Source organism: Medicago sativa, chromosome 6 (assembly GCF_051527215.1).
Source record: "Medicago sativa cultivar Bolivia chromosome 6, Bolivia_mono, whole genome shotgun sequence".
NCBI classification, from domain to species: Eukaryota; Viridiplantae; Streptophyta; class Magnoliopsida; order Fabales; family Fabaceae; genus Medicago; species Medicago sativa.
Genome location: NC_140754.1, coordinates 30,885,545 through 30,903,677, shown reverse-complemented (window position 1 = coordinate 30,903,677; position 18,133 = coordinate 30,885,545). Strand labels below are relative to the sequence as shown.

The 18,133-nt window shown below is 35.6% G+C and overlaps 1 pseudogene; it reads right to left on the bottom strand.

Moving 5' to 3' along the window:
* Nucleotides 1-941: 941 nt before the first annotated feature.
* Nucleotides 942-5,931, bottom strand: LOC146914488 (uncharacterized; annotated as a pseudogene).
* Nucleotides 5,932-18,133: the final 12,202 nt, after the last annotated feature.

Genomic DNA, 18,133 nt, shown 5'->3' with positions numbered 1-18,133 from the left:
GTGGTCAAGTTTTTAAGAAAGAACATTTTCACTAGATTTGAAACTCCTAGAGTCTTGATCAGTGATGGAGGGAAACACTTTTGCAATAATCTTATTGAAACTGTGCTTAGAAGGTATAACATCAAACATAAGATTGCAACACCCTATCACCCTCAAACTAGTGGACAAGTAGAGGTCTCAAACAGTTAATTGAAACAAATTCTGGAAAAAACAGTGGCTTCCTCTAGAAAAGATTGGTCTACTAAGTTAGACGATGCTTTGTGGGCATATCGCACTGCGTTCAAAACGCACCTAGGACTCTCACCTTATCAACTAGTCTATGGAAAAGCTTGTCATCTCCCTGTCGAACTTGAACATAAGGCTTATTGGGCTATCAAAGCATTAAACTTTGATCAAACTTTATCAGGAAGGAAGAGGCTGTTGAAACTTAATGAGTTAGAGGAAATGTGATTACGTGCGTATGAGAACGCTGTAATCTACAAAGAAAAAACCAAGAAGTACCATGATAAAGGTTTGGTGAGGAGAGAGTTCCATGTTGGACAACTTGTATTGCTGTTTAATTCCAGGTTGAGGATATTTCCAGGGAAGTTAAAATCCAAGTGGTCCGGACCGTTTGTTGTTGTAAGTATCTCACCTTACGGGGCCGTGGATTTGAGCACACCTGGAGAACAAATAACTTTCAAAGTAAATGCTCAAAGATTAAAACCTTACCTTGGCGATGACCTCCCAAAAGATAGAGCGGGATTTGTGTTACAAGATCTTTAGGGGTTATCATTTGTCAAGCTAATGACAGAAAACAAGCGCTATATGGGAGGCAACCCATCAGTTTGTTGCATTTTCTGATTTTGTTGTAATTCTTGTTTACTTTGTGTGGTTTGATTTTAGTTTCAATTTCCCTTATGAATTATTTTCCTTTGTTTGTTATTAATGAATCTGTTTGTTTATGAAAGCCTATCAGTCTCATAACAGTCAAATGCCAATGATATATCAAGAAGTTCAAAGGAGGATGATGCCAAAGGGATACAAAGGGAAGTGTACGGCAAAGGAAGAAATTGACCACAACTCCCAGATAACTCATCTTGTAAGGTCATAGCCTAAATTTTTTTTCCAATTTTACAAATAATGAGTGTTCCATGCAACTGTTGTTTCTAGAACTTGCGATATTTCTTTATTTGTTGATTGGTTTTGTTATGTACACACTAGGCAAATTGATTTGTAACTTGAGCCTTTTTGAGCCTACCTTGTTTTAACTGGCATGAATCCTTTGTACAGCCAAATTGAGCCATTAGGTTTAGACCACTTGTTCGGTGACGAAACAAATTACAACCCTAGAAAGCCTTGTCCCATTTTAAATTGAAGTTAAGCTATCTAGGTTGTATGAAATGTTCAAGTTTGGGGTTGCTTTTGGAATTAGCAACTTTCTAAGTTTGGGGTGGGGTACTAGAGAACCAAGCAGAAATTGTTAAAAGTATACATATCATATCATGAAAAGCACTTGTAATTGTGCAGAAAAATTAAAAAGATCAAGTTGAGATGAAAAGAAAATTGTGTGCGAGACCAACAATGCTTATATGTCTCGTAAATAAGAAAAGTTTCTCTAGTCTTTCTCTTAAAGGTTCAAAGGTAGAATTGTGTCTAATCTGAAATTATCCAAAGTAGTTTGAGCTTAACTTCATTGTTCTTTTACACTACTTTCCATATATATCCACCTTGAACCTAAGCCCCGTTTTAACCTTGGAAGTCCTTAGAAGTGTGTACTTAACTCTGACTTTGATTGACAGTTTAGAAATTTTTCAAGCCTATGGTAATACGGCAGACCTGCATGATGATTGAGTGACCCTATTCAAACATATGCGTGGAGTTGTGACTTTGGAGGTAAGAGATAGGCATCCGGTACATCATTACACCGGAAGGAAGTGAACTGTTGAATATATCATTGGCTGGTAACTGTTAACTTACTGCGATTTTTCCATTTGCAAAGTTTGATTCCTTGAGGACAAGGAATGATTTAAGTTTGGGGTTGTGATGACTGTCTGTCATTGCATGTTTTTAGTTGTTATTTGTATTGTTTTTATAACATAAAGAGAGACAACTACATATAATTCATGGCGAAATCATACTAAACCAAGAACAAGGGCTTTAAAGGAGAAGAAGTTAAAAAGATGCAATTTTCCTACAAGAATGAAGTCTCGTGCCACGATTATATGGCTCGTGCCACGATCAAGGAAACAACGTGCCACGATTTCGAGCATCGCGCCACGATGAACGAGCATTGAGCAAAGTTTTCCTCACTGGAAATATCGTGGCACGAAGCATCTGCAACGTGCCACGATGGTGTGCTCTGACTGACTGTTAGTGCGATCGATCTGCTGACAAGCGTGCAAAAGCTGTCTAAACGTGCCACGATGAGGAGTCATCGTGGCACGATGGTGCGTTCTGCTGGCCACATGTTATTGACTATAAAGAGAAAGCTTGGGGGAGTTTTTGAGGGACAGAAGTTTTATGGGCTTTTAAGCATAGAGGAAGAAGGAAACGAAGGAGCAAGCTCTTAGAGTCATACCAACTCTCAAGTTGGTAAGAAATTATGTATGCTTCTATCATTTATGCTTATGATAGTTTAGTTATGAGTAGCTAAACTATAGTTTGATTGAGCCATGATGAACCTATTGTAATATATGAATCAGTAGTTGTACTCTCTCTATCATCAATATTAATCAGTCTTTATTCATTTTTACTTGTGTCCATTGCTTTTCTAAAGTGATTGTTGTAGGACCACTAACCATAACTACTTCAATTATGTATATGAAATGATCTTAGGAATTGAATGACCACTAACCCTGGCTTTTGATCTTGATCTAGTAAATCTGTTTAACTCAACATTAGGAGCCCAGAGATGGGAAATTGAGGGTTATGACACATAAGATAACGTTCCATATTGCTTCCTAAGTTATTGCTGCCACGTAGACTCGGGATAGAGTAGGCGATTCTAGCTTAGGAATGGGTGTTGATGCGCGAGAGTGATCAACACTATTTTGTTAACTTGTCGTAAAGAAAGATTAATACTAGAGAAGTAGAGAGAGGACAATTATCTCATATAGAGCAATAGCGGATTCAAAGGCTTAATCATTCATCTCAATATAATTTCTGTCGCAATTTACTTTATTGTTTGTTACAACCAATTACCAACTGCCTAGGGCAACCAATATAAACTTTACACATCCTAACGAATAACGAACTTGTTAAGTTGAAGTTAAATACAGTCCTCGTGGATCGATATTTTTACTACTTCGATAGACGTTGGTACACTTGCCAATTATCTATCAAAGACCAAATACAACAAACACCTATGATTATAAACAAGTTGAGAAGGTCATAAATAAGGTTATTGATGGAAGAATTTCAGAACTTCGTTGTCACCAACCAAAAGTTGACGGACCGGAATATAACTATAATTAATACTACTTCACAAGACTTATTTTTAAATATGCATATTTCCCCGAAGTGCTATTATTAACACCGATGTGAAATCAGTTATTTATTTATTTATTTATGGTGATATGAAATATTTTTAAATATGCATATTTCCCCTGCACTAAAAAAAGCGATTTCACATCAGTTGGATTACAAGCCGATGTGGGTAACGACTTATCCCAACAGTTCCGTACCTGATGGGAAATGTTACGGACATACAACATCACCTTTAGTGACATCGGTTGGGACCCGATGTGAAAAGTCGATTTCCACTGATGTGAAATGTCATTTTTGTAGTAGTGGTTATAAATTATTGGGAGAAAGCATAGTGTTTATGACCCATATATATTACATATACAACACACGTGCATGTGCGCATGCACGTGCGCGCGCACACGTTGTAAACTCTTATCTAAACCAAGTGCGCGCGTGCACGCGCACACACATATATGTATATATTTATTCCTAAAAAACTACATATGATTATATAGATTAACAAATTCAACACGTAACAACTATATATAATTACATTTATTAACGCATTTCTTAATGATAATGTATTTTAAAATTATTTTTGAGGTGAAGTCGGATGAAATGAATTTTAAAAAAAAAAAAATATTTCACTAGAGATAGGAACCTCTCATTCCCGTTAGTTACATTCTGAAAATTTATTTTTCTACAAAACCTTCTCCAAGCATGTCATAGAGGGGACTTATGGAGAAACAGCATCTGAAGCAACCAAATAATACTCTCTCCAAATTGTCTAACACATGACGTAAGTACACAACGTGATAAGGGTGAAACAAAAACTTCCACTATATTTAAACTAAGTCCCAACATAACCCAACATTCAACCTTCCATTATACGTATATGATATGAAGAATGCAAGCAATATCAATTATTTGATGCTTACGAATGCAAAGAAAGAAAATGTTTTAGACACAATGAACATATAAATTTTTTTGATGAAACTTTTAGTTCACATTCAATAATACAAACTTTTAGTTCATATTCAATAATACAAATAAGATGAAAAAATTCCTATAAAAAAAAAAAAGATGAAAAACAACATACAAAAATAAAAATAACAAATAACAAACATGAAATTTATTTATGGTTTCCCCTCTCCATCTATTAAAGTTTTCCCATGCTAAATTATATATCCACTAATTCCATGCGTTACTTGGCTCCACCACCGTTATCATGTCACCGCACATGAACTCGTTAGAGGACTCAACATCTTCTAAATCCCTTTCCAAAGGATCTGGTGCCATTTCTTACCAAATATGATTATGTAGAAGACAACAAATGGTTTATAATTGATGATAGAAAGACTTCTCTCTCAATATAGCTCAATGCCCTTTCAATGGTCTAAAACACCTTTCTATTACATTCTAGCTGATGAATGTTTCATATTGAAAAACTCCGTAGGTGTAGCCTGTTGTAAGTCATTCCTCCACTCACTGAGGTAATACCTCTGACCTCTATAAGGAGTAAGAAAACCTTCTCCACTCATATAGTCACCATCACATAAATAATAATACCCTATCACAAATAAAATTATTATTATTCCATTAAATATGTGAGACATGTTCTATATTAACATGAATTTATGTTGTGTTCTGAGGAGCCCTTAACCCATTTGGTCGAGAAATAACATCTCAGATGACTCTAGAATCAGCCGCCAAACCTTCCCACCTAGGCAACACATACAAATTGCATATCTGGTGAGCATACACCTAACACGTTTGTATCTATCTCACCCTTTCTTGTTATGAATCTACTTTTATTAGCTTCAGGCACATTGACCTTTATGTAAGTGCCATCAAGATCTCCTAAACAATTCTATATAATGGTATAATGACGAATGTTACTACTTTAAATTGAATATTAAAACTCATACTAATTGGAAAAATATAAATAACGGGCTTTGGTCTTCTACCTTTAAGTATTTCCATCTTTCATCGGTATTGTTCTCTACAATCAGTTGGTGTTGTTTTAACATCACCTTGTGACAATTCACTAGAGCTAGTAACACATTCATCAATTGCCTGCTAATCGTTTCACAAGACATAACAAATTGCCTTCTAATCATTCTATTATTAACAAGGCGAGCAAATGTGCGTTAAAACATGGCCACTAACTCCTCAACACACATATGTCGAGTAGGAACTAGTCCATCATTACCTTTCAACATCTCATACAATTTATGGAAAGCGGGCCTATCCATTCTCGTATTCTCAATACAAGCCACATCACTTCTGTAAATAATTCTTTGAAAATGCACTTCTCTTACTAAACTCCATTCATACCAATTCCATGTCCTTTTTCGCTAAACGCTTACTTAAAGCAAAGTACCATAACATCATTGTCATCAAAGTAAATAAATTCATCATCTCCAAATGCATGATCGATATTGTTATAATCTTTTTCTTCCTTTCACATGCTTCCATCAAATGAGCCACGATCAAAAAATAAATTATTTATTGGATTAATTACACTTTTGGTCCTCGTATTTTGACCAACTCACGAAAATGGTCCTAAACTATATGTTTTTTTGCAGTTTTAGTCCAATTTCCCTATTTCCAACTCCAGAAACGCACATAAATGACAGTTTTAGTCCAACCACCTATGCTCAACCATGAAATAAACAAGGAATAAATCATGTGGGTGCAAGGAATCTACTTTGTTCAGTACACAGCCCAAGAAAAACCCTAATTTCTAAGACATGTTTTAGGTATGTAACATGTCTCGGAAATTAGGCTAGTGTGCTGAATAAAGTAGATTCCTTGTACCATATGTTTTATTCCTTGTTTATTTCATGGTTGAGCATAGGTGGTTGGACTAAAAATGTCATTTCTGGAGTTGGAAATAGGGAGACAGGACTAAAACTGCAAAAAAAACATATAGTTTAAGGACGATTTTGTTCGATTTAAAAAAGGTGGGACCATTTTCGTGAGTTGGTCCAAACGGGAGGACCAAAAGTGTAATTAAGCCTTATTTATTTCCTAATAATATCTTTACAGTGTATCATACATTTTTTTTAAACAATTATAAGTCAATTCAATAGTGCGCTCTAGATAAATGAGTAAAACATAATACATCATAGTTTGGATGAAATTATTATCTCAGCTAGAATCTATACCATAAGCACAACACCTAATACTCCCTCTAAAATAAGCATCCCACAAAACACAAACCTGTTATGGATGTAGACTTAATCTTGCTATCTTTAAATTGTATAGGTTCCAACTAAATGAGTAAAAAACAATAGAAGAATAAATATAGAGAATTTTTTCATATAAAGAAAAAAAATAGAAATCACAAACCTGTTATGGATGGATCTGGATCCAGATGAGAAAAAAGAGAGCGTAAATAGGGATTTATATATGTGGGTTTCTATTAATTTGGAGAACGTGGGAAAATTTGGAGGGAAGAAGTGCGGATAAAATAGGGGTATGGGTGGGTTATCATCGTGAACGTGGAGATTTCATACCCAAGAATAGAAGTTTCCAGCCCCTTACCCTCGGGACTAAAAACAGGGAGTACATGGGTTAATAAGAATCTTATGAATTATTTATTCATGGGAATATTATTTTGTTTCCTTCTACCAAATAAAGGAATATATTTTCTAACTCCCTTACTCCCAGGAACTTACTTTTTATCTCCCAAACAAACACCCCCTTAGGTTAATTAATTAAAAACTTATGGTGATCTTTGTGACCAATTGGTCTTTAATGATAAACAAGTCTGAAGTCCAACTTTCATTTAGGGGAGATCTAATCAAGTCCTTGTTTTATCAGCATTTTGAACATTGTAAAAGGATAATATAAAATGCAGTGGAAAATGGGTTATGCTTTTTTTGGTGTGAGACTGAAACTCATTTTGAATATTGAGTAATGGTGAAAAAGAATTCAAAGCAACACTTCACTGACGAAACATTGATTCATTCAAAAACTAGCTAAGTGTAATGAAGTTAACAATAAAAGTTGACCATCATGAGAAGTTTATTTATACATGCCAGATACTGTAACACCCATACTAAACATACCTAGGAAGTTTAGCATGCGTGTCATCTTTAGTACTAGATACATAAAATTATCAACATAAAATTGTTACGAATGAATATTTATACAACAATTTGTGTTCGTACATATAACAACGTCAAACATCTCATCCAAACATACAAAAGTACACCCTTGATATCCATATCATCCTACAGCGACACGAACGCTCACTTGTTGAAATATCCATCCGTCTTCATGCTTGCATATCAACCTGCTTATCTGATACAAATAAGGATTGGGATGAGACATAATGTCTCAGTGAGTTCCCTTAAATCCTAGGATATAGGCAACCACGGGGGAAACCTACGGTCACCACGTGTCTACAATACAACCTGGCGGTTGATTATACGTGTGTGGAGACTTGCTTTCCTAGACAGTAATAAATATTTTCCATTACACTTACTTTCCACAACATTAATCCTCTGGCATGATCGTCTGGTAATATTCTGACACTGATAAGCGGGTTATTACACTCTACCCCCCTTAAAAAAAAAATCGTCCTCGAAATTTAGATATCACTTAAGATTTACCAAGTTCAAAGCATAACATCTCGAGATAATCCTCCAATTGTCGGAATTTATTCTTTCATAGTCTTGGCTTAACTTAAAACATCATGACCATAACTTATCCTTGTCACATGTGGACTAGCGATCTTAGATCCGTATCTTGTCTGCTTAGCATAAACCATTCATATAAATAGCCCATCATTAACTGATACACTCATGATTTGGCTTTTAACTGGGGTCCTAACGGATTCCAGGTTTTACCTCTAGTGCTCGACAACATCTAAATCATCTTATCATGCATACACATAGTTCGTACATATTCTTCCTTATTGTACCTTGAGACACATGCCTCTCATTACATTACTTATGTTATCGATTCTACGAATCTCTTATCTCTTTCCAGAGTCTTAAGAAATCTTTTGATCTCATTACCATCCTCATTGCACCCGAATTCATGGGTAACTCATATAACTTGTCGTGGAGAAGCGAAATTATTTACGCCGATACCTCTGACATTATCAACCCATTTTGTAGCTTACATGCTCTTAAAAATTCCGACTTAGGTTGCTTGCATTTGAATACTCTCAACATAAACTCGTGCGTCTCATATGACCCTTCGAAAAACTTTGTTGTTCACTTCAACACATCTTACTCTCCATAGCATTCGCATACTTTCAAGTGTCGCTTTTTGTTAAATAATAACGATACTTGTTCTAACATATTGCTTTAAGAAATTTGTAAACATTGGTATTCGGGTCCTTGGAACGAATAAATGCATAAATTTTAAAAGAATATTACGAAACCATGTTTTTAAAATAAACATCGTTCCAAAGTCCCTTACTACCCATTTTAACTTTGAAAGTTATAAAAATCATGGTTCGAAATTACCATAGCAAGTATCGCGATCACTTAACAAGTTGGACATAAGAGGGTATGTACTTCTTCGTGCATAACTCAAGGATCATGTCTCCTTTCATGATAAAATTCTTGAACTTCAAAAGTGAATTCTTCCCTATTCTTTCTTTAACTTACATACATATCCCAGATACTCTTTTCTACATAACACATTTCATATAGGATCCTTTTCTCTCATGATAATGTCTCGTTCCTTTATCAAAAACACTGGACTTAAATCTTCAGAACATCATCTTCGGGTACGTTCGAATGTTGTTACCTTCTCCAGTATGGCACTTTCTTCGAACACTAGTTACCACACTTAATAGTTCGATCATAACTTTAGGTCACAAGAAGGAACCTTTCGTCTCTGATATGTATTTCTCTTATCATAGCACATACTCTTCATTTGTTGTGACTCTAGCCTTTCCTATCTTACTTAGGTGAACACACATACTTATACCTTTACCATATCCATCACTAACTGTATAAGTCTCTTTGCTTACTTAACATTTCGAGAACTTCTCGCTTGTCCCATATTGCTTCTCACGAAGGCTCTTACTATCAAACTCCGTGTTTCATGGTTACTGTCAATAACTTTATCTATTAACCTCTGTTGCGCCACTCTGATTCCCTCCAGTTGGCTTTAATCAATACTCTAATCCATTGAGATGAGTGAAACTTTACATTCTTTTTCCCATATGAGCATCATCTTCTTGAACTCTTGTCAAGACCTTTCATGTGGCAACCAATGCCATAAACTTGCACTTCTCATTACCTTGTAAGATTGAATCTCATGATAGACTTGTCGCATTACCATATTACTTTACTTGGGGATAGACCTTACATTCTCACTGGTTGGGTTTACCTCATGACATATACTTATCATATTTAAACTTGTTTCCTAGTACATCTCGAATACCCATAGCAGCTTCGTCGTATATTCATACATGCTTTTCTTGAACATCCAGCATTGCATCTTCGTATCCTCACATATTATGTTTTGCGTAATCATACTATTGCTTGCTCATTAATTTCTTTCTTTGAGAAAACTTTACAAATTAGCACACGGGTTATTGGCGTTAACGATCCCTCTTTATATAAAAACATAGTAAATCTGGGCCTTAGTCGTTACTCTAAAATCACGGAATGAGTTGACAACACAATTGTTCAAATCTTAATTCCAATGAGTTTAGCCCACTCTACGCGAGTCGTAACAGACCGGTACCTGTAAATTTTTTTTTTTTTAAATTCTGGAACTCCATCTCCAATCACCCATATGCATGTATTTATTTTCAAAATTTGGCAAACTTTAAAATTCATCATTACAACAAGCCTTAGCAAGTCAATTAAGCAAAACATAGATTCGTGAGACACTCATTGCTTCACCAAAATCCGGAAATCTTGTGACTTCACATAACTCTTTACCACTTTACTATCCATCTCATACCTTCACATCCACTTAATCCATTCCATAATCCGGAACCTTAAAACTCTTGACCCAAGTTCCTCTTTAGCTCTTGCCACGTTAACTTTTAATGTTACCTTAAACCGGATTGATTCTGTTAATATTTGCCCATGCATTTTCTTCTATAGAAATCATAGCATGTAATGTGCATTCAATACTTGATGTTATAAAGAGTATTTGTTACATAAAAGATTGTAAAAACAACCCCCCAATAGCTACTACTGACCCTAGAGGCGAAATGACAGTTTCCGGAAAAACTGAAAATTTCGCTCCAGGTTCGCTATCAGCTAAATCCTCTGGAGTAATTTCGCTCATGGCAAAAATTTTGCTATTGGCGAGTTTCTTCAGCTGAGCTTTTCCTGGAAATACAGTTTACATAAAAATCTTGTTCTTTAAATGATCCAATGCACACCATTCATCCAAAACATCATAAATTAATTCTTAACATTCGCATAGCAAGTACTAACATCAATCAATACAATTCACATCACATTGGAAATTAATATCTTAACCGTTAACACAATTAACATAAAACTTTACTTCGTCCACTAACACGACTTAACTTGCTTCTCTGCCAGTCCACTTAACATTCCAGTGTTAGAACCTTAACCATTCTGGACATTCAAATCCTTAGCTTTCGTCACATGTCACTACCGAAACATTTCATCTTACTCTTAACATAACCTTGCGTTCCCGGAGGAATTAAACTTCATCTGCTTAGCTCACCGGCCACCTTCTGGCACGATTAACTTCTTACCATTCCGTACTCCGAGTTCACACTTCTCCGTTCAACTTCGTCACATATTTCGTTCCTCCTGGGTCCTATTCAGCTCTAAGGCATCCGTTCTAACCGCCAAGTGCTAAATTGGGTTGATCAGGCTCAACTAACAGCGACAATTAAAACATTTACCCGGAACCCAATGGCCCCACTACCTTAGTTGTAATTTAATGACCCATGACACGATCTGAATCGACCTGCTCTGATACCAAATGTAACACCCATACTAAACGTACCTAGGAAGTTTAGCATGCACGTCATCTTTAGTACTGGATACATAAAATTATCAACATAAAATTGTTACGAATGAATATTTATACAACAATTTGCGATCGTACATACAACAACGTCAAACATCTCATCCTGCAGCGACACGAACACTCACTTGTTGAAATATCCATCCGTCTTCATGCTTGCATATCAACCTGCTTATCTGAAATAAATAAGGATTGGGATGAGACATAATGTCTCAGTGAGTTCCCCTAAATCCTAGGCTATAGGCAACCACAGGGGAAACCTACGGTCACCACGTGTCTACAATACAACCTGGCGGTTGATTATACGTGTGTGGAGACTTGCTTTCCTAGACGGTAATGCGTGCTAGACCCGTCATAGGTTCATCTTACTTGTTATTGGTCTTACTATCATCATACGTGTCATGGCGGTTAAGGGATCCTAGAACCGCTAACTCAAGATATGATATATGCATCAAGACTAACATACATAATCATGACACGGTCCTAAACCGGACGATTAGGGAAACCTAGATCGTCATCGGTATAACATTCATAACTTACTCTAGTGCACGACTTGTTTGCAACTAACATCAAATCATAACATATTCATATCATACATAGTCATAAATATTCTTTCAATCACAATATCAATGTTGAACAAACATTCATTATCTTGATTCATTTTACGGAAAGCCCGGAGTGGAGTAGCCCCATACCTCCTTCAATGATGTGCGGGTCCCTTACGGCTTAACCGGTTCTACCATTCCCCTTGGGGAACCTTTTGCATCCTTCCTTGGAAGGAATACAAAAGACATGACACCTACACTCAGTGACTGTGGGCCCCCCTTGTGGAGCTTATCCCGTTTCTCATGCCACCTACTTCATTCATTAAGTATTAGTCTTAACATTCATGTTCATACATAATCATATGTGAAGAGATTGCTTTTAATTCACGGCTTATCATACATGCATCATTATTCTTAATCATGTGCGAAGAGAATATACTTCGCGTCTTAACTTATATAAAGTTCATGCTTAACTTTCTAGTTCTCGACAAACTAAGTCGAGGCTTTACGTTCATTCCCTTTCTTAGTTCATCATCTACCCGGACATGTTGCATAACATATCACTCTTGCGTATCATTTATCAACAAGCATTGTTATCAATTTTCCATGTCTTTCCCTTATTTAAAACCTTGTTTGGTATTGTACTTTTGGCACTTGGAATTGATGGGTTTCATAGTTTAAATAGGTACTGCAAGATCGAGCCTCGGATAGCCCATGCTGGCCACAAAACGAATTGGCAACACATGTTGTGCAGTCAATTTTGCCTGGCCAAATATTTCTCCGCCAGGTGACATTTTTCGCCATGGCGAGCTAAATGGCGAGCTACTCCAGAGAGCACTGATCCCCAGCTCGCCATGGCGAGCTCTAGCTCGCCTGGCAAACTGTAGCAGTCCAGAATTCTGCAGAAAACGTATTTTTACTTCAAAACCTCAAATCCGAGCATCATAAGGTACCTGGCACTACCAGAACACATAAAAACAGTTATAAATCAAGTACATGGCATCATTAACATGTTTTGATCATAAATGGTACAAAGAGGGTTCTAAAATCCCTAATTTCATAAATAACATAATCTTGTTTTCTCATAAGAATCATACATCCCAAAGGTAGGATAAATTATCTAAGAACTCACCTAGTAATTCTTGTAATAGCTCCAAGCCTCAAGCTCAAGCAAGCCAAAACCCTAGTTTTGATCTACTTGCTTCCTTTGCTCAAACCACTCCATCTTGATGTTTTCTTGCAATCTAAAGCACCATAATCCCTTGTAGATTTCCAATCTTTAAGTTCATACTCCAACTCAAAGCTTTCACCAAAACCCTAACCTTGAAACTCTTCTAAAGAGAAGAAGATTTGGAGATAAGCTTACTCCAAGCTAGCAATCTCTTGTAGGTTGATTGAGGAACCAAACTTGATCATGATTCTTGATGAAGAAGGCTTGATGAATTGGTGAGGTAGGGAGAGAAGAGTGAGAGATCGATGGACTAGAGAGAAGGAAGAGGAAAGTCTTTCCCAAAAACATAGAGAGAGAAAGAAGATTGGAAATGAGATATTTTGGTACGTCAACCAAATAAATATCCTTTCCCTTGCAATTACCAAATTACCTTGCCTTAAACGTGTTTAATCGGTCACTGATACTTTATCCGTATTAAGCTGACATCACATAATAAATATTTTCCATTACACTTACTTTCCACAACATTAATCCTCTGGCACGATCGTCTGGTAATATTCCGACACTAACAAGCGGGATATTACATATACACACAAGGTATGTGTACTAAGCTAAACAATACAAACGATTCGTAGATTTTTTTTTGACAAACAAACAATTCATAAATCTTGTGTGTCTTAGAGAAAATAAATATTGCGAGTGTGTTTGGACGGGCGAATGTTTTGGAGAAATTTAAATACGTGAATTCCATTGTTTGGATAATAATTTGAAGAATTTTCAAAATTATGAGAATTCATGAAGTATTTTGTTCAAGTCAAATTTAGAGAATTTCAAATGACACCTAAAAGCTAAGAATTTCAAATTTGTTCATTGTTATAATTTTTCAAATTTTGCATTTTGGTCCTCAAATTTTCCAAAATTTTCAATTTGACCCCAATAAATTTCAAATTGACCCCTCAAAATTTTCAAAAATTATAATTTGACTCCTCAAAATTTTATAAATTTACAAATTGACCCCAAAATTTCAATTTTTATATTTGGCCCAAAAAAATTAAAAATTATAAAAGTTGCCCAAAAATGATTGAATCATTTAAATTGCCTAGAATTCCAAATTCTCTAAAATTTCTCAATTACCTTATTCAAACACACTCTAAAGATAATCCTATAGGAGTGGAAGGCGGAGATTTAAAAGTTATTGCAAAAAAAATTGAATACCAACAAAACGTAGAACAATGAAAACTAGCTAGGAGATAGGGCAAAATCACTGGGTGGATAACATAACTCACACACGGAAGAGGAATTGTCCACCGGAGATGAAAATTGAATGTTAAATTCATTTTTATCTTGCAATCACCAAAGAAATAGAAGCTTCAAATTATCAATTAACTGATTTAGAGGAGCACCTTTTGCCGAAAAATGCGACAATTCATTTGTTTCAAAATAATCCAAACACAAACGAACCACATCAATTGCTGTGTTCGCGGTGCGGTTTGGTTCGGTTTTAAGCATAAAAGTCATCCAAACCGCAAGATAATAAAACATGCGGTTTGGTTTGGTTTGGTTGATTACATTGACTCTAATATTGACAACTTGTTACAAAGTAAACATAGGACATTTTATTTTGTTGTTTATATGATAAAATATTAGGTAAAACTTATATCAAAATAGGTAAAATTAAGAATAAACATAAGCATGAAACAAATTATTGGGAAGAAAGAGGAACAAATTCATCACCAAAAATGAATTGAAAAAGATGAAAAGGAATTAGAATCGAACCTCATGGTGAAACAATGGAAAAATCGAATCAAAAGAGATTATTCTTGGGCTATGTAATTGGGGCTAGTACATGTTTAAGTAATATTCATTATTCTTGCGGTTTGGGTTGGTTTGGTTCGGTTCCTAAGATGCAAACCGCAAACCAAACCGAACCGCGCGGTTCAGTACAAAAGTCATCCGAATTCATCCCAACCAAATGCGGTTTCGTGCGGTTTTGGTTTGGATTGGTTTGGTTTGGTTTGCGGTTTTTCTTGGGTTGGTTCGGTTTTGAACACCCTTAAACAAAAGAACAACATTTATTTTATATATATATATGCACACACTTATACTTACTTACGCTGCCATTCAAACAATAATAATGTACTTACGGTCCTTCAACCCTCTTTGTAATGAAAAAAAATAAAATAATAATGTACTTCTCAAAAAAAAAATTATTAAAAGAGATAATCATATAATATTTGCAATGAAAAAAAATTGCATAAAAAAAAATAGTTTAACCGTTATACAGTGTTTGGATTTTCCAAGATTTTATCTCGGGGAAAAAAACGGGGGAAATTAGTTCTCATAAACGGTGTCACTGATCTGGCGGCCTTCGAATTCTCCGTTCCGTTTGAAAGGGGCTATGCAAAATGGGGCATTAGGATTGGGCAATGAGCCAGTTCAGAACATGATCTTTTGCCGGCCAAGTCTTGTCATTTCCGAATCAGATGTTACTTGGATGACATTGGTTTTTGGTGACATTGTTTTTATTTCTATCTTAATCAATCATTTTCTCTCATCTAAATAATTTATTTTAACGATTCATCAATCAATTTTTTCGTCTAAAATACACTATTATCACCAAAATATATCACCTTTCCTATCATTTACAGTATGACGTCATTCAGGGCCGTTCCTATGAAACAGGAGACTCGACTCTCTTTTTCAAATAGGCCCCAGTAAAATAAAAAATCAATATTTTTTGTGTAGATAAGTTTCATTAAAAATCAGAATCAGATGAACTTCTAAACATGAAACAAAATAAATTAAAATTAAGTGAAAGAATGTGAAATTTACTTAACGGTGTCGTTTGGAATGTCACTCCTACGTCGTGGAAAAGGGGGAAACTAATGGTTTATGCGAGAAATAAATTATTGTTGTGATTCTTTCAATGAAATAACTTTTCAAATTGACTGATTAAATAATTATACAAATTGATAGTGGTTTGACAGCATCAAATTTATGAAAGTAGAACTAGAGTCTGTTGGAACAAAATGTGTTTAACAATGAACCTTAAAGAGTTTTGATGATAACAAGGTATTACAAATTGTAAATTGGACTAGCTAATATTTGTTCAAGTGTACAGGACCATAATTAAAAAGTTACATCATTTATTGGTTCTGAATGAGCAAATAAAGAGAAAAGGAATCAACAAAATTGAAGCTTAGACGCTCCTGAAGGCAACTCGCTCCTGAAGAGAAAAAGTGCTCCTGAAGTAAAGCCGCTCCTGAAGTTAGTAAAGTGCTCCTGAAGAAGAGTGCTCCTGAAGACAAGAGATCCAGAAGCGCCACATCATCAGAAGCCAAGTTATCAGAAGCTGCATCATCAGAAGTTGTGTTATCAGAAGCTGCCTCATCAGAAGTCATTTCACCAAAAGCTGAAGATCAACTGGATTTGCAAAATCCAAGGATTCAAGAGTTGTTTCAAGGATCGAAATTCATCAAAGGACAACAAAAGATTAGTGGAACTTTGCAACGGTCATTTCAAAGATGTTTGAAGGCATGTGCTTGCAATTTGGACGAAAGCGTTGACACTGTACTATTGTACGAACTGTTCAACCAGCTTCTCCACTACTCTGTTTTATGTCCACGCTACAAGACAAGAAAACAGCTCCAGAATACGGTTTCGCCTGCATAGGTGTTCCTTTGGATAAGGAATGGATTTCAAATTGGTTCTTCATAGGACAACAACCAAATCAGGCAAAAGATCATTGGTGAAAGATCAAGCTTCAACAACGACTGTTTGATGTGCTGGCAATTTCACAACGTCTCTTTCACACCTCTATATAAAGGAGTGAAGACTTAGAGATTTGGTAATGCAAGAACGCTATTGCTGAACGAAAGACTCTCAACATTTTTACAAGTGCCAAACCTATGCTGAAATTGTTCTGCATTCACTTAGAATTTTTGTGTCTCAAAGTCATATCTTAGAAATTCTTAAGTCATTGAGTCTGTATCTGATTTGTATTGTGAGCACCTCTGATTGTATATCAAGTGTTCAACCTTAAACAATTTTCTGTGTAATTTTGTTTAGTTAGAAGACTCTTGCAGTTGTGCTTGAGCAGAAAGTCTCTCGATTGTGTTCTTGAGCAAAGGAAGTCTCTTGCTTGTGTGCTTGAGCAAAGGAAGTCTCTTGCTTGTGTGCTTGAGCAATTGTAATCAGATATTACTCTTAGTGAAATCTCCTTGGAAGTGCAAGGGGGACTGGACTACTTCCGGATTGTGGAAGGAACCAGTATAATTGCTTTGTGTCGTTCTTCTTCTCTCTCTTTGTTTTATTCCGCTGCATTTAGATTATGATTACCACTTCAGAAGCTGTTTCACTTAGCTTCTGATCGGTGTGTTCAGTTTTTAGGAGAAAAGAAGAATTTTTCCAAACACAATTCAACCCCCCTTCTTGTGTTTTTTCTCACCTTCAGAGTCTAAAAACAACTCATACGTGTACCGAAGAAAGAAAAAGAAGTAACATGTAATTTTTTAATTTAAGCAGAGGGTGGATATTATACTTAATTTTTTCTTTAGGCTCATAGTTTTTAAAGGCTCGACTTGGTTGAGCTCCTTGCTCCCAAGGTCCGGCCCTGGTGTCATTGACCTCAGTGTTAACATTCTCGGATTAGCTATTCAAAACACTCAAGTGCTTCCTTTGCCATTTTTTGGAGTTTGGATGTATAATTTTCATCAAATCTTTTTAGGAAAATTCTATGGTGAAGTAATGAGAATGATTTTTCTGGTGAAGTTAATATTATAACATCAAAAATGTAGTGAGTAACATCTCACTGTCTGTACAATGACATCAAAAGTTCAGTCATCATAGTATCATCAATTCATCATATTAACAAGACTACACTTAATCTAATTTTATCCTACCTTGTTTTAAGCGTAACACCCCACAAAGTGTAACACTTAAGACTATTACATAATATCATCAACTCTGTTTGCAT